This window comes from Schistocerca piceifrons, chromosome 5 (genome assembly GCF_021461385.2).
Source record: "Schistocerca piceifrons isolate TAMUIC-IGC-003096 chromosome 5, iqSchPice1.1, whole genome shotgun sequence".
NCBI classification, from domain to species: Eukaryota; Metazoa; Arthropoda; class Insecta; order Orthoptera; family Acrididae; genus Schistocerca; species Schistocerca piceifrons.
Window position 1 is genome coordinate 599,617,937 of NC_060142.1, and position 27,199 is coordinate 599,645,135.

At 49.8% G+C, this 27,199-nt stretch overlaps 47 non-coding genes across 47 annotated transcripts; all 47 read left to right on the top strand.

Moving 5' to 3' along the window:
• Positions 1 to 111: 111 nt before the first annotated feature.
• Trnan-guu lies at positions 112 to 185 on the top strand. The gene has a single exon. It is a non-coding gene; the product is annotated as a tRNA-Asn (tRNA).
• Positions 186 to 874: 689 nt separating this feature from the next.
• Positions 875 to 946, top strand: Trnat-cgu. Its single transcript has one exon. It is a non-coding gene; the product is annotated as a tRNA-Thr (tRNA).
• Positions 947 to 1,279: 333 nt separating this feature from the next.
• Trnan-guu lies at positions 1,280 to 1,353 on the top strand. The gene has a single exon. It is a non-coding gene; the product is annotated as a tRNA-Asn (tRNA).
• A 689-nt stretch (positions 1,354 to 2,042) lies between these two features.
• Positions 2,043 to 2,114, top strand: Trnat-cgu. The gene has a single exon. It is a non-coding gene; the product is annotated as a tRNA-Thr (tRNA).
• Positions 2,115 to 2,447: 333 nt separating this feature from the next.
• Trnan-guu lies at positions 2,448 to 2,521 on the top strand. Its single transcript has one exon. It is a non-coding gene; the product is annotated as a tRNA-Asn (tRNA).
• A 689-nt stretch (positions 2,522 to 3,210) lies between these two features.
• Positions 3,211 to 3,282, top strand: Trnat-cgu. Its single transcript has one exon. It is a non-coding gene; the product is annotated as a tRNA-Thr (tRNA).
• A 333-nt stretch (positions 3,283 to 3,615) lies between these two features.
• Positions 3,616 to 3,689, top strand: Trnan-guu. The gene has a single exon. It is a non-coding gene; the product is annotated as a tRNA-Asn (tRNA).
• Positions 3,690 to 4,378: 689 nt separating this feature from the next.
• On the top strand, positions 4,379 to 4,450 carry Trnat-cgu. The gene has a single exon. It is a non-coding gene; the product is annotated as a tRNA-Thr (tRNA).
• A 333-nt stretch (positions 4,451 to 4,783) lies between these two features.
• Positions 4,784 to 4,857, top strand: Trnan-guu. The gene has a single exon. It is a non-coding gene; the product is annotated as a tRNA-Asn (tRNA).
• A 689-nt stretch (positions 4,858 to 5,546) lies between these two features.
• On the top strand, positions 5,547 to 5,618 carry Trnat-cgu. Its single transcript has one exon. It is a non-coding gene; the product is annotated as a tRNA-Thr (tRNA).
• Positions 5,619 to 5,951: 333 nt separating this feature from the next.
• Trnan-guu lies at positions 5,952 to 6,025 on the top strand. The gene has a single exon. It is a non-coding gene; the product is annotated as a tRNA-Asn (tRNA).
• A 689-nt stretch (positions 6,026 to 6,714) lies between these two features.
• Trnat-cgu lies at positions 6,715 to 6,786 on the top strand. The gene has a single exon. It is a non-coding gene; the product is annotated as a tRNA-Thr (tRNA).
• A 333-nt stretch (positions 6,787 to 7,119) lies between these two features.
• Positions 7,120 to 7,193, top strand: Trnan-guu. The gene has a single exon. It is a non-coding gene; the product is annotated as a tRNA-Asn (tRNA).
• A 689-nt stretch (positions 7,194 to 7,882) lies between these two features.
• Trnat-cgu lies at positions 7,883 to 7,954 on the top strand. The gene has a single exon. It is a non-coding gene; the product is annotated as a tRNA-Thr (tRNA).
• A 333-nt stretch (positions 7,955 to 8,287) lies between these two features.
• On the top strand, positions 8,288 to 8,361 carry Trnan-guu. Its single transcript has one exon. It is a non-coding gene; the product is annotated as a tRNA-Asn (tRNA).
• Positions 8,362 to 9,050: 689 nt separating this feature from the next.
• On the top strand, positions 9,051 to 9,122 carry Trnat-cgu. Its single transcript has one exon. It is a non-coding gene; the product is annotated as a tRNA-Thr (tRNA).
• A 333-nt stretch (positions 9,123 to 9,455) lies between these two features.
• Trnan-guu lies at positions 9,456 to 9,529 on the top strand. The gene has a single exon. It is a non-coding gene; the product is annotated as a tRNA-Asn (tRNA).
• Positions 9,530 to 10,218: 689 nt separating this feature from the next.
• Trnat-cgu lies at positions 10,219 to 10,290 on the top strand. The gene has a single exon. It is a non-coding gene; the product is annotated as a tRNA-Thr (tRNA).
• A 333-nt stretch (positions 10,291 to 10,623) lies between these two features.
• On the top strand, positions 10,624 to 10,697 carry Trnan-guu. The gene has a single exon. It is a non-coding gene; the product is annotated as a tRNA-Asn (tRNA).
• Positions 10,698 to 11,386: 689 nt separating this feature from the next.
• Positions 11,387 to 11,458, top strand: Trnat-cgu. The gene has a single exon. It is a non-coding gene; the product is annotated as a tRNA-Thr (tRNA).
• Positions 11,459 to 11,791: 333 nt separating this feature from the next.
• Trnan-guu lies at positions 11,792 to 11,865 on the top strand. Its single transcript has one exon. It is a non-coding gene; the product is annotated as a tRNA-Asn (tRNA).
• A 689-nt stretch (positions 11,866 to 12,554) lies between these two features.
• On the top strand, positions 12,555 to 12,626 carry Trnat-cgu. The gene has a single exon. It is a non-coding gene; the product is annotated as a tRNA-Thr (tRNA).
• Positions 12,627 to 12,959: 333 nt separating this feature from the next.
• Positions 12,960 to 13,033, top strand: Trnan-guu. Its single transcript has one exon. It is a non-coding gene; the product is annotated as a tRNA-Asn (tRNA).
• Positions 13,034 to 13,722: 689 nt separating this feature from the next.
• Positions 13,723 to 13,794, top strand: Trnat-cgu. The gene has a single exon. It is a non-coding gene; the product is annotated as a tRNA-Thr (tRNA).
• Positions 13,795 to 14,127: 333 nt separating this feature from the next.
• Positions 14,128 to 14,201, top strand: Trnan-guu. Its single transcript has one exon. It is a non-coding gene; the product is annotated as a tRNA-Asn (tRNA).
• A 689-nt stretch (positions 14,202 to 14,890) lies between these two features.
• Trnat-cgu lies at positions 14,891 to 14,962 on the top strand. The gene has a single exon. It is a non-coding gene; the product is annotated as a tRNA-Thr (tRNA).
• Positions 14,963 to 15,295: 333 nt separating this feature from the next.
• On the top strand, positions 15,296 to 15,369 carry Trnan-guu. The gene has a single exon. It is a non-coding gene; the product is annotated as a tRNA-Asn (tRNA).
• A 689-nt stretch (positions 15,370 to 16,058) lies between these two features.
• On the top strand, positions 16,059 to 16,130 carry Trnat-cgu. The gene has a single exon. It is a non-coding gene; the product is annotated as a tRNA-Thr (tRNA).
• Positions 16,131 to 16,463: 333 nt separating this feature from the next.
• Positions 16,464 to 16,537, top strand: Trnan-guu. The gene has a single exon. It is a non-coding gene; the product is annotated as a tRNA-Asn (tRNA).
• Positions 16,538 to 17,226: 689 nt separating this feature from the next.
• Trnat-cgu lies at positions 17,227 to 17,298 on the top strand. Its single transcript has one exon. It is a non-coding gene; the product is annotated as a tRNA-Thr (tRNA).
• Positions 17,299 to 17,631: 333 nt separating this feature from the next.
• Trnan-guu lies at positions 17,632 to 17,705 on the top strand. The gene has a single exon. It is a non-coding gene; the product is annotated as a tRNA-Asn (tRNA).
• Positions 17,706 to 18,394: 689 nt separating this feature from the next.
• Trnat-cgu lies at positions 18,395 to 18,466 on the top strand. The gene has a single exon. It is a non-coding gene; the product is annotated as a tRNA-Thr (tRNA).
• A 333-nt stretch (positions 18,467 to 18,799) lies between these two features.
• On the top strand, positions 18,800 to 18,873 carry Trnan-guu. The gene has a single exon. It is a non-coding gene; the product is annotated as a tRNA-Asn (tRNA).
• A 689-nt stretch (positions 18,874 to 19,562) lies between these two features.
• On the top strand, positions 19,563 to 19,634 carry Trnat-cgu. Its single transcript has one exon. It is a non-coding gene; the product is annotated as a tRNA-Thr (tRNA).
• Positions 19,635 to 19,967: 333 nt separating this feature from the next.
• Positions 19,968 to 20,041, top strand: Trnan-guu. Its single transcript has one exon. It is a non-coding gene; the product is annotated as a tRNA-Asn (tRNA).
• A 689-nt stretch (positions 20,042 to 20,730) lies between these two features.
• Positions 20,731 to 20,802, top strand: Trnat-cgu. Its single transcript has one exon. It is a non-coding gene; the product is annotated as a tRNA-Thr (tRNA).
• Positions 20,803 to 21,135: 333 nt separating this feature from the next.
• Trnan-guu lies at positions 21,136 to 21,209 on the top strand. Its single transcript has one exon. It is a non-coding gene; the product is annotated as a tRNA-Asn (tRNA).
• A 689-nt stretch (positions 21,210 to 21,898) lies between these two features.
• On the top strand, positions 21,899 to 21,970 carry Trnat-cgu. The gene has a single exon. It is a non-coding gene; the product is annotated as a tRNA-Thr (tRNA).
• Positions 21,971 to 22,303: 333 nt separating this feature from the next.
• On the top strand, positions 22,304 to 22,377 carry Trnan-guu. The gene has a single exon. It is a non-coding gene; the product is annotated as a tRNA-Asn (tRNA).
• Positions 22,378 to 23,066: 689 nt separating this feature from the next.
• On the top strand, positions 23,067 to 23,138 carry Trnat-cgu. The gene has a single exon. It is a non-coding gene; the product is annotated as a tRNA-Thr (tRNA).
• Positions 23,139 to 23,471: 333 nt separating this feature from the next.
• Trnan-guu lies at positions 23,472 to 23,545 on the top strand. The gene has a single exon. It is a non-coding gene; the product is annotated as a tRNA-Asn (tRNA).
• Positions 23,546 to 24,234: 689 nt separating this feature from the next.
• Positions 24,235 to 24,306, top strand: Trnat-cgu. The gene has a single exon. It is a non-coding gene; the product is annotated as a tRNA-Thr (tRNA).
• A 334-nt stretch (positions 24,307 to 24,640) lies between these two features.
• Positions 24,641 to 24,714, top strand: Trnan-guu. Its single transcript has one exon. It is a non-coding gene; the product is annotated as a tRNA-Asn (tRNA).
• Positions 24,715 to 25,403: 689 nt separating this feature from the next.
• On the top strand, positions 25,404 to 25,475 carry Trnat-cgu. Its single transcript has one exon. It is a non-coding gene; the product is annotated as a tRNA-Thr (tRNA).
• Positions 25,476 to 25,808: 333 nt separating this feature from the next.
• Positions 25,809 to 25,882, top strand: Trnan-guu. Its single transcript has one exon. It is a non-coding gene; the product is annotated as a tRNA-Asn (tRNA).
• A 689-nt stretch (positions 25,883 to 26,571) lies between these two features.
• Positions 26,572 to 26,643, top strand: Trnat-cgu. The gene has a single exon. It is a non-coding gene; the product is annotated as a tRNA-Thr (tRNA).
• Positions 26,644 to 26,976: 333 nt separating this feature from the next.
• Trnan-guu lies at positions 26,977 to 27,050 on the top strand. The gene has a single exon. It is a non-coding gene; the product is annotated as a tRNA-Asn (tRNA).
• The last annotated feature ends 149 nt before the right edge of the window (positions 27,051 to 27,199 follow it).

Genomic DNA, 27,199 nt, shown 5'->3' on the forward strand with positions numbered 1-27,199 from the left:
TGCACGTTATCCATGTGAAGAGGCGTAAGCAAATGCTACCATTCTGCGAGATTCCTGCAGAAGGTATACGAATTGCGTTGATATACAGAGCACAAGGGAGCCAAAGTCAAGGCCTCCGTGGCGCAATCGGCTAGCGCGTTCGGCTGTTAACCGAAAGGTTGGTGGTTCGAGCCCACCCGGGGGCGAAATCGTTTTAACCGGCACCGAGGTGAGGACATACGTCAATTTTGTTAGAGATACACAGCTAGTGTGACAATTTGGCTGCGTTTGAGTGATGCCACAGAGCCTTATACACATTCAGCCAAGTGACACTGTAGGTAAAAACATGGCCCTACACAGACGTTCTACTGTTTTCCTTTTTATTCGTCATGTGTGACACTGCAGTAGAGGGACGCCCACTACAAAAGACGCATTCTTTACATTCAATTTCAGCATATACGTCGCGAGTGCCATATGACAGGGCCTGTCTCTCGATGTCGATTTGTATTTGGTGTCTCTTAAGTGTCGGTCTGCAGTAGGCCGCTGTTGGCCGAGCGACGTGCAGTCGCCTTACATGAAGCCCCATGGGCAACGCCAGTGCCACTGTGGACAACAGCATACTGTAGCCAGAGAGACGAGCCGAAAGGCGCATTTCGCAGTCGAGCCACGCTGTCCCACAAGCTGTGCACTAGGTCAGGATTGTGCAGACCGCAAACTTTTGGTGGGCCGACGCTCGTCGTCGATCGCAAGGGCGAAACATTCAAGAGATTTGGAAAACGGCAATGTGGACACCCCCAGCAGCAGCTGTGTGCCAAATCCGATATCTGGTCGAGGGCTGCAAGATTCAGTATGATGAAGTACCAATTTGGGGATAGCTCACAAACGCTAAGCTGCCGCCTTCTTAGCTCAGTGGTAGAGCACTGGTCTCGTAAACCAGGGGTCGTGAGTTCGAACCTCACAGAAGGCATTCATTTTTTAAACCTTCCTGCAAGGAGCGGAGCTATCTCGAGCAGCATCTAACACATGGCAGTACACTGAATGAAAGGAATGTTCTACAACCTATGACAAGTATTCTACTGGCCTCAGAGGTTTTCTGAATGCATAGGTTGAACATTGGTTTGTATGCATTTTGTAGTATAATGTCATGCTTGGCGATGTCATTCGTTTACGAGCCTCGCTACAGTGTGCATGCACGTTAACCATGTGAAGAGGCGTAAGCAAATGCTACCATTCTGCGAGATTCCTGCAGAAGGTATACGAATTGCGTTGATATACAGAGCACAAGGGAGCCAAAGTCAAGGCCTCCGTGGCGCAATCGGCTAGCGCGTTCGGCTGTTAACCGAAAGGTTGGTGGTTCGAGCCCACCCGGGGGCGAAATCGTTTTAACCGGCACCGAGGTGAGGACATACGTCAACTTTGTTAGAGATACACAGCTAGTGTGACAATTTGGCTGCGTTTGAGTGATGCCACAGAGCCTTATACACATTCAGCCAAGTGACACTGTAGGTAAAAACATGGCCCTACACAGACGTTCTACTGTTTTCCTTTTTATTCGTCATGTGTGACACTGCAGTAGAGGGACGCCCACTACAAAAGACGCATTCTTTACATTCAATTTCAGCATATACGTCGCGAGTGCCATATGACAGGGCCTGTCTCTCGATGTCGATTTGTATTTGGTGTCTCTTAAGTGTCGGTCTGCAGTAGGCCGCTGTTGGCCGAGCGACGTGCAGTCGCCTTACATGAAGCCCCATGGGCAACGCCAGTGCCACTGTGGACAACAGCATACTGTAGCCAGAGAGACGAGCCGAAAGGCGCATTTCGCAGTCGAGCCACGCTGTCCCACAAGCTGTGCACTAGGTCAGGATTGTGCAGACCGCAAACTTTTGGTGGGCCGACGCTCGTCGTCGATCGCAAGGGCGAAACATTCAAGAGATTTGGAAAACGGCAATGTGGACACCCCCAGCAGCAGCTGTGTGCCAAATCCGATATCTGGTCGAGGGCTGCAAGATTCAGTATGATGAAGTACCAATTTGGGGATAGCTCACAAACGCTAAGCTGCCGCATTCTTAGCTCAGTGGTAGAGCACTGGTCTCGTAAACCAGGGGTCGTGAGTTCGAACCTCACAGAAGGCATTAATTTTTTAAACCTTCCTGCAAGGAGCGGAGCTATCTCGAGCAGCATCTAACACATGGCAGTACACTGAATGAAAGGAATGTTCTACAACCTATGACAAGTATTCTACTGGCCTCAGAGGTTTTCTGAATGCATAGGTTGAACATTGGTTTGTATGCATTTTGTAGTATAATGTCATGCTTGGCGATGTCATTCGTTTACGAGCCTCGCTACAGTGTGCATGCACGTTAACCATGTGAAGAGGCGTAAGCAAATGCTACCATTCTGCGAGATTCCTGCAGAAGGTATACGAATTGCGTTGATATACAGAGCACAAGGGAGCCAAAGTCAAGGCCTCCGTGGCGCAATCGGCTAGCGCGTTCGGCTGTTAACCGAAAGGTTGGTGGTTCGAGCCCACCCGGGGGCGAAATCGTTTTAACCGGCACCGAGGTGAGGACATACGTCAACTTTGTTAGAGATACACAGCTAGTGTGACAATTTGGCTGCGTTTGAGTGATGCCACAGAGCCTTATACACATTCAGCCAAGTGACACTGTAGGTAAAAACATGGCCCTACACAGACGTTCTACTGTTTTCCTTTTTATTCGTCATGTGTGACACTGCAGTAGAGGGACGCCCACTACAAAAGACGCATTCTTTACATTCAATTTCAGCATATACGTCGCGAGTGCCATATGACAGGGCCTGTCTCTCGATGTCGATTTGTATTTGGTGTCTCTTAAGTGTCGGTCTGCAGTAGGCCGCTGTTGGCCGAGCGACGTGCAGTCGCCTTACATGAAGCCCCATGGGCAACGCCAGTGCCACTGTGGACAACAGCATACTGTAGCCAGAGAGACGAGCCGAAAGGCGCATTTCGCAGTCGAGCCACGCTGTCCCACAAGCTGTGCACTAGGTCAGGATTGTGCAGACCGCAAACTTTTGGTGGGCCGACGCTCGTCGTCGATCGCAAGGGCGAAACATTCAAGAGATTTGGAAAACGGCAATGTGGACACCCCCAGCAGCAGCTGTGTGCCAAATCCGATATCTGGTCGAGGGCTGCAAGATTCAGTATGATGAAGTACCAATTTGGGGATAGCTCACAAACGCTAAGCTGCCGCATTCTTAGCTCAGTGGTAGAGCACTGGTCTCGTAAACCAGGGGTCGTGAGTTCGAACCTCACAGAAGGCATTCATTTTTTAAACCTTCCTGCAAGGAGCGGAGCTATCTCGAGCAGCATCTAACACATGGCAGTACACTGAATGAAAGGGATGTTCTACAACCTATGACAAGTATTCTACTGGCCTCAGAGGTTTTCTGAATGCATAGGTTGAACATTGGTTTGTATGCATTTTGTAGTATAATGTCATGCTTGGCGATGTCATTCGTTTACGAGCCTCGCTACAGTGTGCATGCACGTTATCCATGTGAAGAGGCGTAAGCAAATGCTACCATTCTGCGAGATTCCTGCAGAAGGTATACGAATTGCGTTGATATACAGAGCACAAGGGAGCCAAAGTCAAGGCCTCCGTGGCGCAATCGGCTAGCGCGTTCGGCTGTTAACCGAAAGGTTGGTGGTTCGAGCCCACCCGGGGGCGAAATCGTTTTAACCGGCACCGAGGTGAGGACATACGTCAACTTTGTTAGAGATACACAGCTAGTGTGACAATTTGGCTGCGTTTGAGTGATGCCACAGAGCCTTATACACATTCAGCCAAGTGACACTGTAGGTAAAAACATGGCCCTACACAGACGTTCTACTGTTTTCCTTTTTATTCGTCATGTGTGACACTGCAGTAGAGGGACGCCCACTACAAAAGACGCATTCTTTACATTCAATTTCAGCATATACGTCGCGAGTGCCATATGACAGGGCCTGTCTCTCGATGTCGATTTGTATTTGGTGTCTCTTAAGTGTCGGTCTGCAGTAGGCCGCTGTTGGCCGAGCGACGTGCAGTCGCCTTACATGAAGCCCCATGGGCAACGCCAGTGCCACTGTGGACAACAGCATACTGTAGCCAGAGAGACGAGCCGAAAGGCGCATTTCGCAGTCGAGCCACGCTGTCCCACAAGCTGTGCACTAGGTCAGGATTGTGCAGACCGCAAACTTTTGGTGGGCCGACGCTCGTCGTCGATCGCAAGGGCGAAACATTCAAGAGATTTGGAAAACGGCAATGTGGACACCCCCAGCAGCAGCTGTGTGCCAAATCCGATATCTGGTCGAGGGCTGCAAGATTCAGTATGATGAAGTACCAATTTGGGGATAGCTCACAAACGCTAAGCTGCCGCCTTCTTAGCTCAGTGGTAGAGCACTGGTCTCGTAAACCAGGGGTCGTGAGTTCGAACCTCACAGAAGGCATTCATTTTTTAAACCTTCCTGCAAGGAGCGGAGCTATCTCGAGCAGCATCTAACACATGGCAGTACACTGAATGAAAGGGATGTTCTACAACCTATGACAAGTATTCTACTGGCCTCAGAGGTTTTCTGAATGCATAGGTTGAACATTGGTTTGTATGCATTTTGTAGTATAATGTCATGCTTGGCGATGTCATTCGTTTACGAGCCTCGCTACAGTGTGCATGCACGTTATCCATGTGAAGAGGCGTAAGCAAATGCTACCATTCTGCGAGATTCCTGCAGAAGGTATACGAATTGCGTTGATATACAGAGCACAAGGGAGCCAAAGTCAAGGCCTCCGTGGCGCAATCGGCTAGCGCGTTCGGCTGTTAACCGAAAGGTTGGTGGTTCGAGCCCACCCGGGGGCGAAATCGTTTTAACCGGCACCGAGGTGAGGACATACGTCAACTTTGTTAGAGATACACAGCTAGTGTGACAATTTGGCTGCGTTTGAGTGATGCCACAGAGCCTTATACACATTCAGCCAAGTGACACTGTAGGTAAAAACATGGCCCTACACAGACGTTCTACTGTTTTCCTTTTTATTCGTCATGTGTGACACTGCAGTAGAGGGACGCCCACTACAAAAGACGCATTCTTTACATTCAATTTCAGCATATACGTCGCGAGTGCCATATGACAGGGCCTGTCTCTCGATGTCGATTTGTATTTGGTGTCTCTTAAGTGTCGGTCTGCAGTAGGCCGCTGTTGGCCGAGCGACGTGCAGTCGCCTTACATGAAGCCCCATGGGCAACGCCAGTGCCACTGTGGACAACAGCATACTGTAGCCAGAGAGACGAGCCGAAAGGCGCATTTCGCAGTCGAGCCACGCTGTCCCACAAGCTGTGCACTAGGTCAGGATTGTGCAGACCGCAAACTTTTGGTGGGCCGACGCTCGTCGTCGATCGCAAGGGCGAAACATTCAAGAGATTTGGAAAACGGCAATGTGGACACCCCCAGCAGCAGCTGTGTGCCAAATCCGATATCTGGTCGAGGGCTGCAAGATTCAGTATGATGAAGTACCAATTTGGGGATAGCTCACAAACGCTAAGCTGCCGCCTTCTTAGCTCAGTGGTAGAGCACTGGTCTCGTAAACCAGGGGTCGTGAGTTCGAACTTCACAGAAGGCATTCATTTTTTAAACCTTCCTGCAAGGAGCGGAGCTATCTCGAGCAGCATCTAACACATGGCAGTACACTGAATGAAAGGGATGTTCTACAACCTATGACAAGTATTCTACTGGCCTCAGAGGTTTTCTGAATGCATAGGTTGAACATTGGTTTGTATACATTTTGTAGTATAATGTCATGCTTGGCGATGTCATTCGTTTACGAGCCTCGCTACAGTGTGCATGCACGTTATCCATGTGAAGAGGCGTAAGCAAATGCTACCATTCTGCGAGATTCCTGCAGAAGGTATACGAATTGCGTTGATATACAGAGCACAAGGGAGCCAAAGTCAAGGCCTCCGTGGCGCAATCGGCTAGCGCGTTCGGCTGTTAACCGAAAGGTTGGTGGTTCGAGCCCACCCGGGGGCGAAATCGTTTTAACCGGCACCGAGGTGAGGACATACGTCAACTTTGTTAGAGATACACAGCTAGTGTGACAATTTGGCTGCGTTTGAGTGATGCCACAGAGCCTTATACACATTCAGCCAAGTGACACTGTAGGTAAAAACATGGCCCTACACAGACGTTCTACTGTTTTCCTTTTTATTCGTCATGTGTGACACTGCAGTAGAGGGACGCCCACTACAAAAGACGCATTCTTTACATTCAATTTCAGCATATACGTCGCGAGTGCCATATGACAGGGCCTGTCTCTCGATGTCGATTTGTATTTGGTGTCTCTTAAGTGTCGGTCTGCAGTAGGCCGCTGTTGGCCGAGCGACGTGCAGTCGCCTTACATGAAGCCCCATGGGCAACGCCAGTGCCACTGTGGACAACAGCATACTGTAGCCAGAGAGACGAGCCGAAAGGCGCATTTCGCAGTCGAGCCACGCTGTCCCACAAGCTGTGCACTAGGTCAGGATTGTGCAGACCGCAAACTTTTGGTGGGCCGACGCTCGTCGTCGATCGCAAGGGCGAAACATTCAAGAGATTTGGAAAACGGCAATGTGGACACCCCCAGCAGCAGCTGTGTGCCAAATCCGATATCTGGTCGAGGGCTGCAAGATTCAGTATGATGAAGTACCAATTTGGGGATAGCTCACAAACGCTAAGCTGCCGCCTTCTTAGCTCAGTGGTAGAGCACTGGTCTCGTAAACCAGGGGTCGTGAGTTCGAACCTCACAGAAGGCATTCATTTTTTAAACCTTCCTGCAAGGAGCGGAGCTATCTCGAGCAGCATCTAACACATGGCAGTACACTGAATGAAAGGAATGTTCTACAACCTATGACAAGTATTCTACTGGCCTCAGAGGTTTTCTGAATGCATAGGTTGAACATTGGTTTGTATGCATTTTGTAGTATAATGTCATGCTTGGCGATGTCATTCGTTTACGAGCCTCGCTACAGTGTGCATGCACGTTATCCATGTGAAGAGGCGTAAGCAAATGCTACCATTCTGCGAGATTCCTGCAGAAGGTATACGAATTGCGTTGATATACAGAGCACAAGGGAGCCAAAGTCAAGGCCTCCGTGGCGCAATCGGCTAGCGCGTTCGGCTGTTAACCGAAAGGTTGGTGGTTCGAGCCCACCCGGGGGCGAAATCGTTTTAACCGGCACCGAGGTGAGGACATACGTCAACTTTGTTAGAGATACACAGCTAGTGTGACAATTTGGCTGCGTTTGAGTGATGCCACAGAGCCTTATACACATTCAGCCAAGTGACACTGTAGGTAAAAACATGGCCCTACACAGACGTTCTACTGTTTTCCTTTTTATTCGTCATGTGTGACACTGCAGTAGAGGGACGCCCACTACAAAAGACGCATTCTTTACATTCAATTTCAGCATATACGTCGCGAGTGCCATATGACAGGGCCTGTCTCTCGATGTCGATTTGTATTTGGTGTCTCTTAAGTGTCGGTCTGCAGTAGGCCGCTGTTGGCCGAGCGACGTGCAGTCGCCTTACATGAAGCCCCATGGGCAACGCCAGTGCCACTGTGGACAACAGCATACTGTAGCCAGAGAGACGAGCCGAAAGGCGCATTTCGCAGTCGAGCCACGCTGTCCCACAAGCTGTGCACTAGGTCAGGATTGTGCAGACCGCAAACTTTTGGTGGGCCGACGCTCGTCGTCGATCGCAAGGGCGAAACATTCAAGAGATTTGGAAAACGGCAATGTGGACACCCCCAGCAGCAGCTGTGTGCCAAATCCGATATCTGGTCGAGGGCTGCAAGATTCAGTATGATGAAGTACCAATTTGGGGATAGCTCACAAACGCTAAGCTGCCGCCTTCTTAGCTCAGTGGTAGAGCACTGGTCTCGTAAACCAGGGGTCGTGAGTTCGAACCTCACAGAAGGCATTCATTTTTTAAACCTTCCTGCAAGGAGCGGAGCTATCTCGAGCAGCATCTAACACATGGCAGTACACTGAATGAAAGGGATGTTCTACAACCTATGACAAGTATTCTACTGGCCTCAGAGGTTTTCTGAATGCATAGGTTGAACATTGGTTTGTATGCATTTTGTAGTATAATGTCATGCTTGGCGATGTCATTCGTTTACGAGCCTCGCTACAGTGTGCATGCACGTTATCCATGTGAAGAGGCGTAAGCAAATGCTACCATTCTGCGAGATTCCTGCAGAAGGTATACGAATTGCGTTGATATACAGAGCACAAGGGAGCCAAAGTCAAGGCCTCCGTGGCGCAATCGGCTAGCGCGTTCGGCTGTTAACCGAAAGGTTGGTGGTTCGAGCCCACCCGGGGGCGAAATCGTTTTAACCGGCACCGAGGTGAGGACATACGTCAACTTTGTTAGAGATACACAGCTAGTGTGACAATTTGGCTGCGTTTGAGTGATGCCACAGAGCCTTATACACATTCAGCCAAGTGACACTGTAGGTAAAAACATGGCCCTACACAGACGTTCTACTGTTTTCCTTTTTATTCGTCATGTGTGACACTGCAGTAGAGGGACGCCCACTACAAAAGACGCATTCTTTACATTCAATTTCAGCATATACGTCGCGAGTGCCATATGACAGGGCCTGTCTCTCGATGTCGATTTGTATTTGGTGTCTCTTAAGTGTCGGTCTGCAGTAGGCCGCTGTTGGCCGAGCGACGTGCAGTCGCCTTACATGAAGCCCCATGGGCAACGCCAGTGCCACTGTGGACAACAGCATACTGTAGCCAGAGAGACGAGCCGAAAGGCGCATTTCGCAGTCGAGCCACGCTGTCCCACAAGCTGTGCACTAGGTCAGGATTGTGCAGACCGCAAACTTTTAGTGGGCCGACGCTCGTCGTCGATCGCAAGGGCGAAACATTCAAGAGATTTGGAAAACGGCAATGTGGACACCCCCAGCAGCAGCTGTGTGCCAAATCCGATATCTGGTCGAGGGCTGCAAGATTCAGTATGATGAAGTACCAATTTGGGGATAGCTCACAAACGCTAAGCTGCCGCCTTCTTAGCTCAGTGGTAGAGCACTGGTCTCGTAAACCAGGGGTCGTGAGTTCGAACCTCACAGAAGGCATTCATTTTTTAAACCTTCCTGCAAGGAGCGGAGCTATCTCGAGCAGCATCTAACACATGGCAGTACACTGAATGAAAGGAATGTTCTACAACCTATGACAAGTATTCTACTGGCCTCAGAGGTTTTCTGAATGCATAGGTTGAACATTGGTTTGTATGCATTTTGTAGTATAATGTCATGCTTGGCGATGTCATTCGTTTACGAGCCTCGCTACAGTGTGCATGCACGTTATCCATGTGAAGAGGCGTAAGCAAATGCTACCATTCTGCGAGATTCCTGCAGAAGGTATACGAATTGCGTTGATATACAGAGCACAAGGGAGCCAAAGTCAAGGCCTCCGTGGCGCAATCGGCTAGCGCGTTCGGCTGTTAACCGAAAGGTTGGTGGTTCGAGCCCACCCGGGGGCGAAATCGTTTTAACCGGCACCGAGGTGAGGACATACGTCAACTTTGTTAGAGATACACAGCTAGTGTGACAATTTGGCTGCGTTTGAGTGATGCCACAGAGCCTTATACACATTCAGCCAAGTGACACTGTAGGTAAAAACATGGCCCTACACAGACGTTCTACTGTTTTCCTTTTTATTCGTCATGTGTGACACTGCAGTAGAGGGACGCCCACTACAAAAGACGCATTCTTTACATTCAATTTCAGCATATACGTCGCGAGTGCCATATGACAGGGCCTGTCTCTCGATGTCGATTTGTATTTGGTGTCTCTTAAGTGTCGGTCTGCAGTAGGCCGCTGTTGGCCGAGCGACGTGCAGTCGCCTTACATGAAGCCCCATGGGCAACGCCAGTGCCACTGTGGACAACAGCATACTGTAGCCAGAGAGACGAGCCGAAAGGCGCATTTCGCAGTCGAGCCACGCTGTCCCACAAGCTGTGCACTAGGTCAGGATTGTGCAGACCGCAAACTTTTGGTGGGCCGACGCTCGTCGTCGATCGCAAGGGCGAAACATTCAAGAGATTTGGAAAACGGCAATGTGGACACCCCCAGCAGCAGCTGTGTGCCAAATCCGATATCTGGTCGAGGGCTGCAAGATTCAGTATGATGAAGTACCAATTTGGGGATAGCTCACAAACGCTAAGCTGCCGCCTTCTTAGCTCAGTGGTAGAGCACTGGTCTCGTAAACCAGGGGTCGTGAGTTCGAACCTCACAGAAGGCATTCATTTTTTAAACCTTCCTGCAAGGAGCGGAGCTATCTCGAGCAGCATCTAACACATGGCAGTACACTGAATGAAAGGGATGTTCTACAACCTATGACAAGTATTCTACTGGCCTCAGAGGTTTTCTGAATGCATAGGTTGAACATTGGTTTGTATGCATTTTGTAGTATAATGTCATGCTTGGCGATGTCATTCGTTTACGAGCCTCGCTACAGTGTGCATGCACGTTATCCATGTGAAGAGGCGTAAGCAAATGCTACCATTCTGCGAGATTCCTGCAGAAGGTATACGAATTGCGTTGATATACAGAGCACAAGGGAGCCAAAGTCAAGGCCTCCGTGGCGCAATCGGCTAGCGCGTTCGGCTGTTAACCGAAAGGTTGGTGGTTCGAGCCCACCCGGGGGCGAAATCGTTTTAACCGGCACCGAGGTGAGGACATACGTCAACTTTGTTAGAGATACACAGCTAGTGTGACAATTTGGCTGCGTTTGAGTGATGCCACAGAGCCTTATACACATTCAGCCAAGTGACACTGTAGGTAAAAACATGGCCCTACACAGACGTTCTACTGTTTTCCTTTTTATTCGTCATGTGTGACACTGCAGTAGAGGGACGCCCACTACAAAAGACGCATTCTTTACATTCAATTTCAGCATATACGTCGCGAGTGCCATATGACAGGGCCTGTCTCTCGATGTCGATTTGTATTTGGTGTCTCTTAAGTGTCGGTCTGCAGTAGGCCGCTGTTGGCCGAGCGACGTGCAGTCGCCTTACATGAAGCCCCATGGGCAACGCCAGTGCCACTGTGGACAACAGCATACTGTAGCCAGAGAGACGAGCCGAAAGGCGCATTTCGCAGTCGAGCCACGCTGTCCCACAAGCTGTGCACTAGGTCAGGATTGTGCAGACCGCAAACTTTTGGTGGGCCGACGCTCGTCGTCGATCGCAAGGGCGAAACATTCAAGAGATTTGGAAAACGGCAATGTGGACACCCCCAGCAGCAGCTGTGTGCCAAATCCGATATCTGGTCGAGGGCTGCAAGATTCAGTATGATGAAGTACCAATTTGGGGATAGCTCACAAACGCTAAGCTGCCGCCTTCTTAGCTCAGTGGTAGAGCACTGGTCTCGTAAACCAGGGGTCGTGAGTTCGAACCTCACAGAAGGCATTCATTTTTTAAACCTTCCTGCAAGGAGCGGAGCTATCTCGAGCAGCATCTAACACATGGCAGTACACTGAATGAAAGGAATGTTCTACAACCTATGACAAGTATTCTACTGGCCTCAGAGGTTTTCTGAATGCATAGGTTGAACATTGGTTTGTATGCATTTTGTAGTATAATGTCATGCTTGGCGATGTCATTCGTTTACGAGCCTCGCTACAGTGTGCATGCACGTTATCCATGTGAAGAGGCGTAAGCAAATGCTACCATTCTGCGAGATTCCTGCAGAAGGTATACGAATTGCGTTGATATACAGAGCACAAGGGAGCCAAAGTCAAGGCCTCCGTGGCGCAATCGGCTAGCGCGTTCGGCTGTTAACCGAAAGGTTGGTGGTTCGAGCCCACCCGGGGGCGAAATCGTTTTAACCGGCACCGAGGTGAGGACATACGTCAACTTTGTTAGAGATACACAGCTAGTGTGACAATGTGGCTGCGTTTGAGTGATGCCACAGAGCCTTATACACATTCAGCCAAGTGACACTGTAGGTAAAAACATGGCCCTACACAGACGTTCTACTGTTTTCCTTTTTATTCGTCATGTGTGACACTGCAGTAGAGGGACGCCCACTACAAAAGACGCATTCTTTACATTCAATTTCAGCATATACGTCGCGAGTGCCATATGACAGGGCCTGTCTCTCGATGTCGATTTGTATTTGGTGTCTCTTAAGTGTCGGTCTGCAGTAGGCCGCTGTTGGCCGAGCGACGTGCAGTCGCCTTACATGAAGCCCCATGGGCAACGCCAGTGCCACTGTGGACAACAGCATACTGTAGCCAGAGAGACGAGCCGAAAGGCGCATTTCGCAGTCGAGCCACGCTGTCCCACAAGCTGTGCACTAGGTCAGGATTGTGCAGACCGCAAACTTTTGGTGGGCCGACGCTCGTCGTCGATCGCAAGGGCGAAACATTCAAGAGATTTGGAAAACGGCAATGTGGACACCCCCAGCAGCAGCTGTGTGCCAAATCCGATATCTGGTCGAGGGCTGCAAGATTCAGTATGATGAAGTACCAATTTGGGGATAGCTCACAAACGCTAAGCTGCCGCCTTCTTAGCTCAGTGGTAGAGCACTGGTCTCGTAAACCAGGGGTCGTGAGTTCGAACCTCACAGAAGGCATTCATTTTTTAAACCTTCCTGCAAGGAGCGGAGCTATCTCGAGCAGCATCTAACACATGGCAGTACACTGAATGAAAGGAATGTTCTACAACCTATGACAAGTATTCTACTGGCCTCAGAGGTTTTCTGAATGCATAGGTTGAACATTGGTTTGTATGCATTTTGTAGTATAATGTCATGCTTGGCGATGTCATTCGTTTACGAGCCTCGCTACAGTGTGCATGCACGTTATCCATGTGAAGAGGCGTAAGCAAATGCTACCATTCTGCGAGATTCCTGCAGAAGGTATACGAATTGCGTTGATATACAGAGCACAAGGGAGCCAAAGTCAAGGCCTCCGTGGCGCAATCGGCTAGCGCGTTCGGCTGTTAACCGAAAGGTTGGTGGTTCGAGCCCACCCGGGGGCGAAATCGTTTTAACCGGCACCGAGGTGAGGACATACGTCAACTTTGTTAGAGATACACAGCTAGTGTGACAATGTGGCTGCGTTTGAGTGATGCCACAGAGCCTTATACACATTCAGCCAAGTGACACTGTAGGTAAAAACATGGCCCTACACAGACGTTCTACTGTTTTCCTTTTTATTCGTCATGTGTGACACTGCAGTAGAGGGACGCCCACTACAAAAGACGCATTCTTTACATTCAATTTCAGCATATACGTCGCGAGTGCCATATGACAGGGCCTGTCTCTCGATGTCGATTTGTATTTGGTGTCTCTTAAGTGTCGGTCTGCAGTAGGCCGCTGTTGGCCGAGCGACGTGCAGTCGCCTTACATGAAGCCCCATGGGCAACGCCAGTGCCACTGTGGACAACAGCATACTGTAGCCAGAGAGACGAGCCGAAAGGCGCATTTCGCAGTCGAGCCACGCTGTCCCACAAGCTGTGCACTAGGTCAGGATTGTGCAGACCGCAAACTTTTGGTGGGCCGACGCTCGTCGTCGATCGCAAGGGCGAAACATTCAAGAGATTTGGAAAACGGCAATGTGGACACCCCCAGCAGCAGCTGTGTGCCAAATCCGATATCTGGTCGAGGGCTGCAAGATTCAGTATGATGAAGTACCAATTTGGGGATAGCTCACAAACGCTAAGCTGCCGCCTTCTTAGCTCAGTGGTAGAGCACTGGTCTCGTAAACCAGGGGTCGTGAGTTCGAACCTCACAGAAGGCATTCATTTTTTAAACCTTCCTGCAAGGAGCGGAGCTATCTCGAGCAGCATCTAACACATGGCAGTACACTGAATGAAAGGAATGTTCTACAACCTATGACAAGTATTCTACTGGCCTCAGAGGTTTTCTGAATGCATAGGTTGAACATTGGTTTGTATGCATTTTGTAGTATAATGTCATGCTTGGCGATGTCATTCGTTTACGAGCCTCGCTACAGTGTGCATGCACGTTATCCATGTGAAGAGGCGTAAGCAAATGCTACCATTCTGCGAGATTCCTGCAGAAGGTATACGAATTGCGTTGATATACAGAGCACAAGGGAGCCAAAGTCAAGGCCTCCGTGGCGCAATCGGCTAGCGCGTTCGGCTGTTAACCGAAAGGTTGGTGGTTCGAGCCCACCCGGGGGCGAAATCGTTTTAACCGGCACCGAGGTGAGGACATACGTCAACTTTGTTAGAGATACACAGCTAGTGTGACAATGTGGCTGCGTTTGAGTGATGCCACAGAGCCTTATACACATTCAGCCAAGTGACACTGTAGGTAAAAACATGGCCCTACACAGACGTTCTACTGTTTTCCTTTTTATTCGTCATGTGTGACACTGCAGTAGAGGGACGCCCACTACAAAAGACGCATTCTTTACATTCAATTTCAGCATATACGTCGCGAGTGCCATATGACAGGGCCTGTCTCTCGATGTCGATTTGTATTTGGTGTCTCTTAAGTGTCGGTCTGCAGTAGGCCGCTGTTGGCCGAGCGACGTGCAGTCGCCTTACATGAAGCCCCATGGGCAACGCCAGTGCCACTGTGGACAACAGCATACTGTAGCCAGAGAGACGAGCCGAAAGGCGCATTTCGCAGTCGAGCCACGCTGTCCCACAAGCTGTGCACTAGGTCAGGATTGTGCAGACCGCAAACTTTTGGTGGGCCGACGCTCGTCGTCGATCGCAAGGGCGAAACATTCAAGAGATTTGGAAAACGGCAATGTGGACACCCCCAGCAGCAGCTGTGTGCCAAATCCGATATCTGGTCGAGGGCTGCAAGATTCAGTATGATGAAGTACCAATTTGGGGATAGCTCACAAACGCTAAGCTGCCGCCTTCTTAGCTCAGTGGTAGAGCACTGGTCTCGTAAACCAGGGGTCGTGAGTTCGAACCTCACAGAAGGCATTCATTTTTTAAACCTTCCTGCAAGGAGCGGAGCTATCTCGAGCAGCATCTAACACATGGCAGTACACTGAATGAAAGGAATGTTCTACAACCTATGACAAGTATTCTACTGGCCTCAGAGGTTTTCTGAATGCATAGGTTGAACATTGGTTTGTATGCATTTTGTAGTATAATGTCATGCTTGGCGATGTCATTCGTTTACGAGCCTCGCTACAGTGTGCATGCACGTTATCCATGTGAAGAGGCGTAAGCAAATGCTACCATTCTGCGAGATTCCTGCAGAAGGTATACGAATTGCGTTGATATACAGAGCACAAGGGAGCCAAAGTCAAGGCCTCCGTGGCGCAATCGGCTAGCGCGTTCGGCTGTTAACCGAAAGGTTGGTGGTTCGAGCCCACCCGGGGGCGAAATCGTTTTAACCGGCACCGAGGTGAGGACATACGTCAACTTTGTTAGAGATACACAGCTAGTGTGACAATGTGGCTGCGTTTGAGTGATGCCACAGAGCCTTATACACATTCAGCCAAGTGACACTGTAGGTAAAAACATGGCCCTACACAGACGTTCTACTGTTTTCCTTTTTATTCGTCATGTGTGACACTGCAGTAGAGGGACGCCCACTACAAAAGACGCATTCTTTACATTCAATTTCAGCATATACGTCGCGAGTGCCATATGACAGGGCCTGTCTCTCGATGTCGATTTGTATTTGGTGTCTCTTAAGTGTCGGTCTGCAGTAGGCCGCTGTTGGCCGAGCGACGTGCAGTCGCCTTACATGAAGCCCCATGGGCAACGCCAGTGCCACTGTGGACAACAGCATACTGTAGCCAGAGAGACGAGCCGAAAGGCGCATTTCGCAGTCGAGCCACGCTGTCCCACAAGCTGTGCACTAGGTCAGGATTGTGCAGACCGCAAACTTTTGGTGGGCCGACGCTCGTCGTCGATCGCAAGGGCGAAACATTCAAGAGATTTGGAAAACGGCAATGTGGACACCCCCAGCAGCAGCTGTGTGCCAAATCCGATATCTGGTCGAGGGCTGCAAGATTCAGTATGATGAAGTACCAATTTGGGGATAGCTCACAAACGCTAAGCTGCCGCATTCTTAGCTCAGTGGTAGAGCACTGGTCTCGTAAACCACGGGTCGTGAGTTCGAACCTCACAGAAGGCATTCATTTTTTAAACCTTCCTGCAAGGAGCGGAGCTATCTCGAGCAGCATCTAACACATGGCAGTACACTGAATGAAAGGGATGTTCTACAACCTATGACAAGTATTCTACTGGCCTCAGAGGTTTTCTGAATGCATAGGTTGAACATTGGTTTGTATGCATTTTGTAGTATAATGTCATGCTTGGCGATGTCATTCGTTTACGAGCCTCGCTACAGTGTGCATGCACGTTATCCATGTGAAGAGGCGTAAGCAAATGCTACCATTCTGCGAGATTCCTGCAGAAGGTATACGAATTGCGTTGATATACAGAGCACAAGGGAGCCAAAGTCAAGGCCTCCGTGGCGCAATCGGCTAGCGCGTTCGGCTGTTAACCGAAAGGTTGGTGGTTCGAGCCCACCCGGGGGCGAAATCGTTTTAACCGGCACCGAGGTGAGGACATACGTCAACTTTGTTAGAGATACACAGCTAGTGTGACAATTTGGCTGCGTTTGAGTGATGCCACAGAGCCTTATACACATTCAGCCAAGTGACACTGTAGGTAAAAACATGGCCCTACACAGACGTTCTACTGTTTTCCTTTTTATTCGTCATGTGTGACACTGCAGTAGAGGGACGCCCACTACAAAAGACGCATTCTTTACATTCAATTTCAGCATATACGTCGCGAGTGCCATATGACAGGGCCTGTCTCTCGATGTCGATTTGTATTTGGTGTCTCTTAAGTGTCGGTCTGCAGTAGGCCGCTGTTGGCCGAGCGACGTGCAGTCGCCTTACATGAAGCCCCATGGGCAACGCCAGTGCCACTGTGGACAACAGCATACTGTAGCCAGAGAGACGAGCCGAAAGGCGCATTTCGCAGTCGAGCCACGCTGTCCCACAAGCTGTGCACTAGGTCAGGATTGTGCAGACCGCAAACTTTTGGTGGGCCGACGCTCGTCGTCGATCGCAAGGGCGAAACATTCAAGAGATTTGGAAAACGGCAATGTGGACACCCCCAGCAGCAGCTGTGTGCCAAATCCGATATCTGGTCGAGGGCTGCAAGATTCAGTATGATGAAGTACCAATTTGGGGATAGCTCACAAACGCTAAGCTGCCGCCTTCTTAGCTCAGTGGTAGAGCACTGGTCTCGTAAACCAGGGGTCGTGAGTTCGAACCTCACAGAAGGCATTCATTTTTTAAACCTTCCTGCAAGGAGCGGAGCTATCTCGAGCAGCATCTAACACATGGCAGTACACTGAATGAAAGGAATGTTCTACAACCTATGACAAGTATTCTACTGGCCTCAGAGGTTTTCTGAATGCATAGGTTGAACATTGGTTTGTATGCATTTTGTAGTATAATGTCATGCTTGGCGATGTCATTCGTTTACGAGCCTCGCTACAGTGTGCATGCACGTTATCCATGTGAAGAGGCGTAAGCAAATGCTACCATTCTGCGAGATTCCTGCAGAAGGTATACGAATTGCGTTGATATACAGAGCACAAGGGAGCCAAAGCCAAGGCCTCCGTGGCGCAATCGGCTAGCGCGTTCGGCTGTTAACCGAAAGGTTGGTGGTTCGAGCCCACCCGGGGGCGAAATCGTTTTAACCGGCACCGAGGTGAGGACATACGTCAACTTTGTTAGAGATACACAGCTAGTGTGACAATTTGGCTGCGTTTGAGTGATGCCACAGAGCCTTATACACATTCAGCCAAGTGACACTGTAGGTAAAAACATGGCCCTACACAGACGTTCTACTGTTTTCCTTTTTATTCGTCATGTGTGACACTGCAGTAGAGGGACGCCCACTACAAAAGACGCATTCTTTACATTCAATTTCAGCATATACGTCGCGAGTGCCATATGACAGGGCCTGTCTCTCGATGTCGATTTGTATTTGGTGTCTCTTAAGTGTCGGTCTGCAGTAGGCCGCTGTTGGCCGAGCGACGTGCAGTCGCCTTACATGAAGCCCCATGGGCAACGCCAGTGCCACTGTGGACAACAGCATACTGTAGCCAGAGAGACGAGCCGAAACGCGCATTTCGCAGTCGAGCCACGCTGTCCCACAAGCTGTGCACTAGGTCAGGATTGTGCAGACCGCAAACTTTTAGTGGGCCGACGCTCGTCGTCGATCGCAAGGGCGAAACATTCAAGAGATTTGGAAAACGGCAATGTGGACACCCCCAGCAGCAGCTGTGTGCCAAATCCGATATCTGGTCGAGGGCTGCAAGATTCAGTATGATGAAGTACCAATTTGGGGATAGCTCACAAACAGTAAGCTGCCGCCTTCTTAGCTCAGTGGTAGAGCACTGGTCTCGTAAACCAGGGGTCGTGAGTTCGAACCTCACAGAAGGCATTCATTTTTTAAACCTTCCTGCAAGGAGCGGAGCTATCTCGAGCAGCATCTAACACATGGCAGTACACTGAATGAAAGGAATGTTCTACAACCTATGACAAGTATTCTACTGGCCTCAGAGGTTTTCTGAATGCATAGGTTGAACATTGGTTTGTATGCATTTTGTAGTATAATGTCATGCTTGGCGATGTCATTCGTTTACGAGCCTCGCTACAGTGTGCATGCACGTTATCCATGTGAAGAGGCGTAAGCAAATGCTACCATTCTGCGAGATTCCTGCAGAAGGTATACGAATTGCGTTGATATACAGAGCACAAGGGAGCCAAAGTCAAGGCCTCCGTGGCGCAATCGGCTAGCGCGTTCGGCTGTTAACCGAAAGGTTGGTGGTTCGAGCCCACCCGGGGGCGAAATCGTTTTAACCGGCACCGAGGTGAGGACATACGTCAACTTTGTTAGAGATACACAGCTAGTGTGACAATTTGGCTGCGTTTGAGTGATGCCACAGAGCCTTATACACATTCAGCCAAGTGACACTGCAGGTAAAAACATGGCCCTACACAGACGTTCTACTGTTTTCCTTTTTATTCGTCATGTGTGACACTGCAGTAGAGGGACGCCCACTACAAAAGACGCATTCTTTACATTCAATTTCAGCATATACGTCGCGAGTGCCATATGACAGGGCCTGTCTCTCGATGTCGATTTGTATTTGGTGTCTCTTAAGTGTCGGTCTGCAGTAGGCCGCTGTTGGCCGAGCGACGTGCAGTCGCCTTACATGAAGCCCCATGGGCAACGCCAGTGCCACTGTGGACAACAGCATACTGTAGCCAGAGAGACGAGCCGAAAGGCGCATTTCGCAGTCGAGCCACGCTGTCCCACAAGCTGTGCACTAGGTCAGGATTGTGCAGACCGCAAACTTTTAGTGGGCCGACGCTCGTCGTCGATCGCAAGGGCGAAACATTCAAGAGATTTGGAAAACGGCAATGTGGACACCCCCAGCAGCAGCTGTGTGCCAAATCCGATATCTGGTCGAGGGCTGCAAGATTCAGTATGATGAAGTACCAATTTGGGGATAGCTCACAAACGCTAAGCTGCCGCCTTCTTAGCTCAGTGGTAGAGCACTGGTCTCGTAAACCAGGGGTCGTGAGTTCGAACCTCACAGAAGGCATTCATTTTTTAAACCTTCCTGCAAGGAGCGGAGCTATCTCGAGCAGCATCTAACACATGGCAGTACACTGAATGAAAGGAATGTTCTACAACCTATGACAAGTATTCTACTGGCCTCAGAGGTTTTCTGAATGCATAGGTTGAACATTGGTTTGTATGCATTTTGTAGTATAATGTCATGCTTGGCGATGTCATTCGTTTACGAGCCTCGCTACAGTGTGCATGCACGTTATCCATGTGAAGAGGCGTAAGCAAATGCTACCATTCTGCGAGATTCCTGCAGAAGGTATACGAATTGCGTTGATATACAGAGCACAAGGGAGCCAAAGTCAAGGCCTCCGTGGCGCAATCGGCTAGCGCGTTCGGCTGTTAACCGAAAGGTTGGTGGTTCGAGCCCACCCGGGGGCGAAATCGTTTTAACCGGCACCGAGGTGAGGACATACGTCAACTTTGTTAGAGATACACAGCTAGTGTGACAATTTGGCTGCGTTTGAGTGATGCCACAGAGCCTTATACACATTCAGCCAAGTGACACTGTAGGTAAAAACATGGCCCTACACAGACGTTCTACTGTTTTCCTTTTTATTCGTCATGTGTGACACTGCAGTAGAGGGACGCCCACTACAAAAGACGCATTCTTTACATTCAATTTCAGCATATACGTCGCGAGTGCCATATGACAGGGCCTGTCTCTCGATGTCGATTTGTATTTGGTGTCTCTTAAGTGTCGGTCTGCAGTAGGCCGCTGTTGGCCGAGCGACGTGCAGTCGCCTTACATGAAGCCCCATGGGCAACGCCAGTGCCACTGTGGACAACAGCATACTGTAGCCAGAGAGACGAGCCGAAAGGCGCATTTCGCAGTCGAGCCACGCTGTCCCACAAGCTGTGCACTAGGTCAGGATTGTGCAGACCGCAAACTTTTGGTGGGCCGACGCTCGTCGTCGATCGCAAGGGCGAAACATTCAAGAGATTTGGAAAACGGCAATGTGGACACCCCCAGCAGCAGCTGTGTGCCAAATCCGATATCTGGTCGAGGGCTGCAAGATTCAGTATGATGAAGTACCAATTTGGGGATAGCTCACAAACGCTAAGCTGCCGCCTTCTTAGCTAAGTGGTAGAGCACTGGTCTCGTAAACCAGGGGTCGTGAGTTCGAACCTCACAGAAGGCATTCATTTTTTAAACCTTCCTGCAAGGAGCGGAGCTATCTCGAGCAGCATCTAACACATGGCAGTACACTGAATGAAAGGGATGTTCTACAACCTATGACAAGTATTCTACTGGCCTCAGAGGTTTTCTGAATGCATAGGTTGAACATTGGTTTGTATGCATTTTGTAGTATAATGTCATGCTTGGCGATGTCATTCGTTTACGAGCCTCGCTACAGTGTGCATGCACGTTATCCATGTGAAGAGGCGTAAGCAAATGCTACCATTCTGCGAGATTCCTGCAGAAGGTATACGAATTGCGTTGATATACAGAGCACAAGGGAGCCAAAGTCAAGGCCTCCGTGGCGCAATCGGCTAGCGCGTTCGGCTGTTAACCGAAAGGTTGGTGGTTCGAGCCCACCCGGGGGCGAAATCGTTTTAACCGGCACCGAGGTGAGGACATACGTCAACTTTGTTAGAGATACACAGCTAGTGTGACAATTTGGCTGCGTTTGAGTGATGCCACAGAGCCTTATACACATTCAGCCAAGTGACACTGTAGGTAAAAACATGGCCCTACACAGACGTTCTACTGTTTTCCTTTTTATTCGTCATGTGTGACACTGCAGTAGAGGGACGCCCACTACAAAAGACGCATTCTTTACATTCAATTTCAGCATATACGTCGCGAGTGCCATATGACAGGGCCTGTCTCTCGATGTCGATTTGTATTTGGTGTCTCTTAAGTGTCGGTCTGCAGTAGGCCGCTGTTGGCCGAGCGACGTGCAGTCGCCTTACATGAAGCCCCATGGGCAACGCCAGTGCCACTGTGGACAACAGCATACTGTAGCCAGAGAGACGAGCCGAAAGGCGCATTTCGCAGTCGAGCCACGCTGTCCCACAAGCTGTGCACTAGGTCAGGATTGTGCAGACCGCAAACTTTTGGTGGGCCGACGCTCGTCGTCGATCGCAAGGGCGAAACATTCAAGAGATTTGGAAAACGGCAATGTGGACACCCCCAGCAGCAGCTGTGTGCCAAATCCGATATCTGGTCGAGGGCTGCAAGATTCAGTATGATGAAGTACCAATTTGGGGATAGCTCACAAACGCTAAGCTGCCGCCTTCTTAGCTCAGTGGTAGAGCACTGGTCTCGTAAACCAGGGGTCGTGAGTTCGAACCTCACAGAAGGCATTCATTTTTTAAACCTTCCTGCAAGGAGCGGAGCTATCTCGAGCAGCATCTAACACATGGCAGTACACTGAATGAAAGGGATGTTCTACAACCTATGACAAGTATTCTACTGGCCTCAGAGGTTTTCTGAATGCATAGGTTGAACATTGGTTTGTATGCATTTTGTAGTATAATGTCATGCTTGGCGATGTCATTCGTTTACGAGCCTCGCTACAGTGTGCATGCACGTTATCCATGTGAAGAGGCGTAAGCAAATGCTACCATTCTGCGAGATTCCTGCAGAAGGTATACGAATTGCGTTGATATACAGAGCACAAGGGAGCCAAAGTCAAGGCCTCCGTGGCGCAATCGGCTAGCGCGTTCGGCTGTTAACCGAAAGGTTGGTGGTTCGAGCCCACCCGGGGGCGAAATCGTTTTAACCGGCACCGAGGTGAGGACATACGTCAACTTTGTTAGAGATACACAGCTAGTGTGACAATTTGGCTGCGTTTGAGTGATGCCACAGAGCCTTATACACATTCAGCCAAGTGACACTGTAGGTAAAAACATGGCCCTACACAGACGTTCTACTGTTTTCCTTTTTATTCGTCATGTGTGACACTGCAGTAGAGGGACGCCCACTACAAAAGACGCATTCTTTACATTCAATTTCAGCATATACGTCGCGAGTGCCATATGACAGGGCCTGTCTCTCGATGTCGATTTGTATTTGGTGTCTCTTAAGTGTCGGTCTGCAGTAGGCCGCTGTTGGCCGAGCGACGTGCAGTCGCCTTACATGAAGCCCCATGGGCAACGCCAGTGCCACTGTGGACAACAGCATACTGTAGCCAGAGAGACGAGCCGAAAGGCGCATTTCGCAGTCGAGCCACGCTGTCCCACAAGCTGTGCACTAGGTCAGGATTGTGCAGACCGCAAACTTTTGGTGGGCCGACGCTCGTCGTCGATCGCAAGGGCGAAACATTCAAGAGATTTGGAAAACGGCAATGTGGACACCCCCAGCAGCAGCTGTGTGCCAAATCCGATATCTGGTCGAGGGCTGCAAGATTCAGTATGATGAAGTACCAATTTGGGGATAGCTCACAAACGCTAAGCTGCCGCCTTCTTAGCTCAGTGGTAGAGCACTGGTCTCGTAAACCAGGGGTCGTGAGTTCGAACCTCACAGAAGGCATTCATTTTTTAAACCTTCCTGCAAGGAGCGGAGCTATCTCGAGCAGCATCTAACACATGGCAGTACACTGAATGAAAGGAATGTTCTACAACCTATGACAAGTATTCTACTGGCCTCAGAGGTTTTCTGAATGCATAGGTTGAACATTGGTTTGTATGCATTTTGTAGTATAATGTCATGCTTGGCGATGTCATTCGTTTACGAGCCTCGCTACAGTGTGCATGCACGTTATCCATGTGAAGAGGCGTAAGCAAATGCTACCATTCTGCGAGATTCCTGCAGAAGGTATACGAATTGCGTTGATATACAGAGCACAAGGGAGCCAAAGTCAAGGCCTCCGTGGCGCAATCGGCTAGCGCGTTCGGCTGTTAACCGAAAGGTTGGTGGTTCGAGCCCACCCGGGGGCGAAATCGTTTTAACCGGCACCGAGGTGAGGACATACGTCAACTTTGTTAGAGATACACAGCTAGTGTGACAATTTGGCTGCGTTTGAGTGATGCCACAGAGCCTTATACACATTCAGCCAAGTGACACTGTAGGTAAAAACATGGCCCTACACAGACGTTCTACTGTTTTCCTTTTTATTCGTCATGTGTGACACTGCAGTAGAGGGACGCCCACTACAAAAGACGCATTCTTTACATTCAATTTCAGCATATACGTCGCGAGTGCCATATGACAGGGCCTGTCTCTCGATGTCGATTTGTATTTGGTGTCTCTTAAGTGTCGGTCTGCAGTAGGCCGCTGTTGGCCGAGCGACGTGCAGTCGCCTTACATGAAGCCCCATGGGCAACGCCAGTGCCACTGTGGACAACAGCATACTGTAGCCAGAGAGACGAGCCGAAAGGCGCATTTCGCAGTCGAGCCACGCTGTCCCACAAGCTGTGCACTAGGTCAGGATTGTGCAGACCGCAAACTTTTAGTGGGCCGACGCTCGTCGTCGATCGCAAGGGCGAAACATTCAAGAGATTTGGAAAACGGCAATGTGGACACCCCCAGCAGCAGCTGTGTGCCAAATCCGATATCTGGTCGAGGGCTGCAAGATTCAGTATGATGAAGTACCAATTTGGGGATAGCTCACAAACGCTAAGCTGCCGCATTCTTAGCTCAGTGGTAGAGCACTGGTCTCGTAAACCAGGGGTCGTGAGTTCGAACCTCACAGAAGGCATTCATTTTTTTAAACCTTCCTGCAAGGAGCGGAGCTATCTCGAGCAGCATCTAACACATGGCAGTACACTGAATGAAAGGGATGTTCTACAACCTATGACAAGTATTCTACTGGCCTCAGAGGTTTTCTGAATGCATAGGTTGAACATTGGTTTGTATGCATTTTGTAGTATAATGTCATGCTTGGCGATGTCATTCGTTTACGAGCCTCGCTACAGTGTGCATGCACGTTATCCATGTGAAGAGGCGTAAGCAAATGCTACCATTCTGCGAGATTCCTGCAGAAGGTATACGAATTGCGTTGATATACAGAGCACAAGGAAGCCAAAGTCAAGGCCTCCGTGGCGCAATCGGCTAGCGCGTTCGGCTGTTAACCGAAAGGTTGGTGGTTCGAGCCCACCCGGGGGCGAAATCGTTTTAACCGGCACCGAGGTGAGGACATACGTCAACTTTGTTAGAGATACACAGCTAGTGTGACAATTTGGCTGCGTTTGAGTGATGCCACAGAGCCTTATACACATTCAGCCAAGTGACACTGTAGGTAAAAACATGGCCCTACACAGACGTTCTACTGTTTTCCTTTTTATTCGTCATGTGTGACACTGCAGTAGAGGGACGCCCACTACAAAAGACGCATTCTTTACATTCAATTTCAGCATATACGTCGCGAGTGCCATATGACAGGGCCTGTCTCTCGATGTCGATTTGTATTTGGTGTCTCTTAAGTGTCGGTCTGCAGTAGGCCGCTGTTGGCCGAGCGACGTGCAGTCGCCTTACATGAAGCCCCATGGGCAACGCCAGTGCCACTGTGGACAACAGCATACTGTAGCCAGAGAGACGAGCCGAAAGGCGCATTTCGCAGTCGAGCCACGCTGTCCCACAAGCTGTGCACTAGGTCAGGATTGTGCAGACCGCAAACTTTTGGTGGGCCGACGCTCGTCGTCGATCGCAAGGGCGAAACATTCAAGAGATTTGGAAAACGGCAATGTGGACACCCCCAGCAGCAGCTGTGTGCCAAATCCGATATCTGGTCGAGGGCTGCAAGATTCAGTATGATGAAGTACCAATTTGGGGATAGCTCACAAACGCTAAGCTGCCGCCTTCTTAGCTCAGTGGTAGAGCACTGGTCTCGTAAACCAGGGGTCGTGAGTTCGAACCTCACAGAAGGCATTCATTTTTTAAACCTTCCTGCAAGGAGCGGAGCTATCTCGAGCAGCATCTAACACATGGCAGTACACTGAATGAAAGGAATGTTCTACAACCTATGACAAGTATTCTACTGGCCTCAGAGGTTTTCTGAATGCATAGGTTGAACATTGGTTTGTATGCATTTTGTAGTATAATGTCATGCTTGGCGATGTCATTCGTTTACGAGCCTCGCTACAGTGTGCATGCACGTTATCCATGTGAAGAGGCGTAAGCAAATGCTACCATTCTGCGAGATTCCTGCAGAAGGTATACGAATTGCGTTGATATACAGAGCACAAGGGAGCCAAAGTCAAGGCCTCCGTGGCGCAATCGGCTAGCGCGTTCGGCTGTTAACCGAAAGGTTGGTGGTTCGAGCCCACCCGGGGGCGAAATCGTTTTAACCGGCACCGAGGTGAGGACATACGTCAACTTTGTTAGAGATACACAGCTAGTGTGACAATTTGGCTGCGTTTGAGTGATGCCACAGAGCCTTATACACATTCAGCCAAGTGACACTGTAGGTAAAAACATGGCCCTACACAGACGTTCTACTGTTTTCCTTTTTATTCGTCATGTGTGACACTGCAGTAGAGGGACGCCCACTACAAAAGACGCATTCTTTACATTCAATTTCAGCATATACGTCGCGAGTGCCATATGACAGGGCCTGTCTCTCGATGTCGATTTGTATTTGGTGTCTCTTAAGTGTCGGTCTGCAGTAGGCCGCTGTTGGCCGAGCGACGTGCAGTCGCCTTACATGAAGCCCCATGGGCAACGCCAGTGCCACTGTGGACAACAGCATACTGTAGCCAGAGAGACGAGCCGAAAGGCGCATTTCGCAGTCGAGCCACGCTGTCCCACAAGCTGTGCACTAGGTCAGGATTGTGCAGACCGCAAACTTTTGGTGGGCCGACGCTCGTCGTCGATCGCAAGGGCGAAACATTCAAGAGATTTGGAAAACGGCAATGTGGACACCCCCAGCAGCAGCTGTGTGCCAAATCCGATATCTGGTCGAGGGCTGCAAGATTCAGTATGATGAAGTACCAATTTGGGGATAGCTCACAAACGCTAAGCTGCCGCCTTCTTAGCTCAGTGGTAGAGCACTGGTCTCGTAAACCAGGGGTCGTGAGTTCGAACCTCACAGAAGGCATTCATTTTTTAAACCTTCCTGCAAGGAGCGGAGCTATCTCGAGCAGCATCTAACACATGGCAGTACACTGAATGAAAGGGATGTTCTACAACCTATGACAAGTATTCTACTGGCCTCAGAGGTTTTCTGAATGCATAGGTTGAACATTGGTTTGTATGCATTTTGTAGTATAATGTCATGCTTGGCGATGTCATTCGTTTACGAGCCTCGCTACAGTGTGCATGCACGTTATCCATGTGAAGAGGCGTAAGCAAATGCTACCATTCTGCGAGATTCCTGCAGAAGGTATACGAATTGCGTTGATATACAGAGCACAAGGGAGCCAAAGTCAAGGCCTCCGTGGCGCAATCGGCTAGCGCGTTCGGCTGTTAACCGAAAGGTTGGTGGTTCGAGCCCACCCGGGGGCGAAATCGTTTTAACCGGCACCGAGGTGAGGACATACGTCAACTTTGTTAGAGATACACAGCTAGTGTGACAATTTGGCTGCGTTTGAGTGATGCCACAGAGCCTTATACACATTCAGCCAAGTGACACTGTAGGTAAAAACATGGCCCTA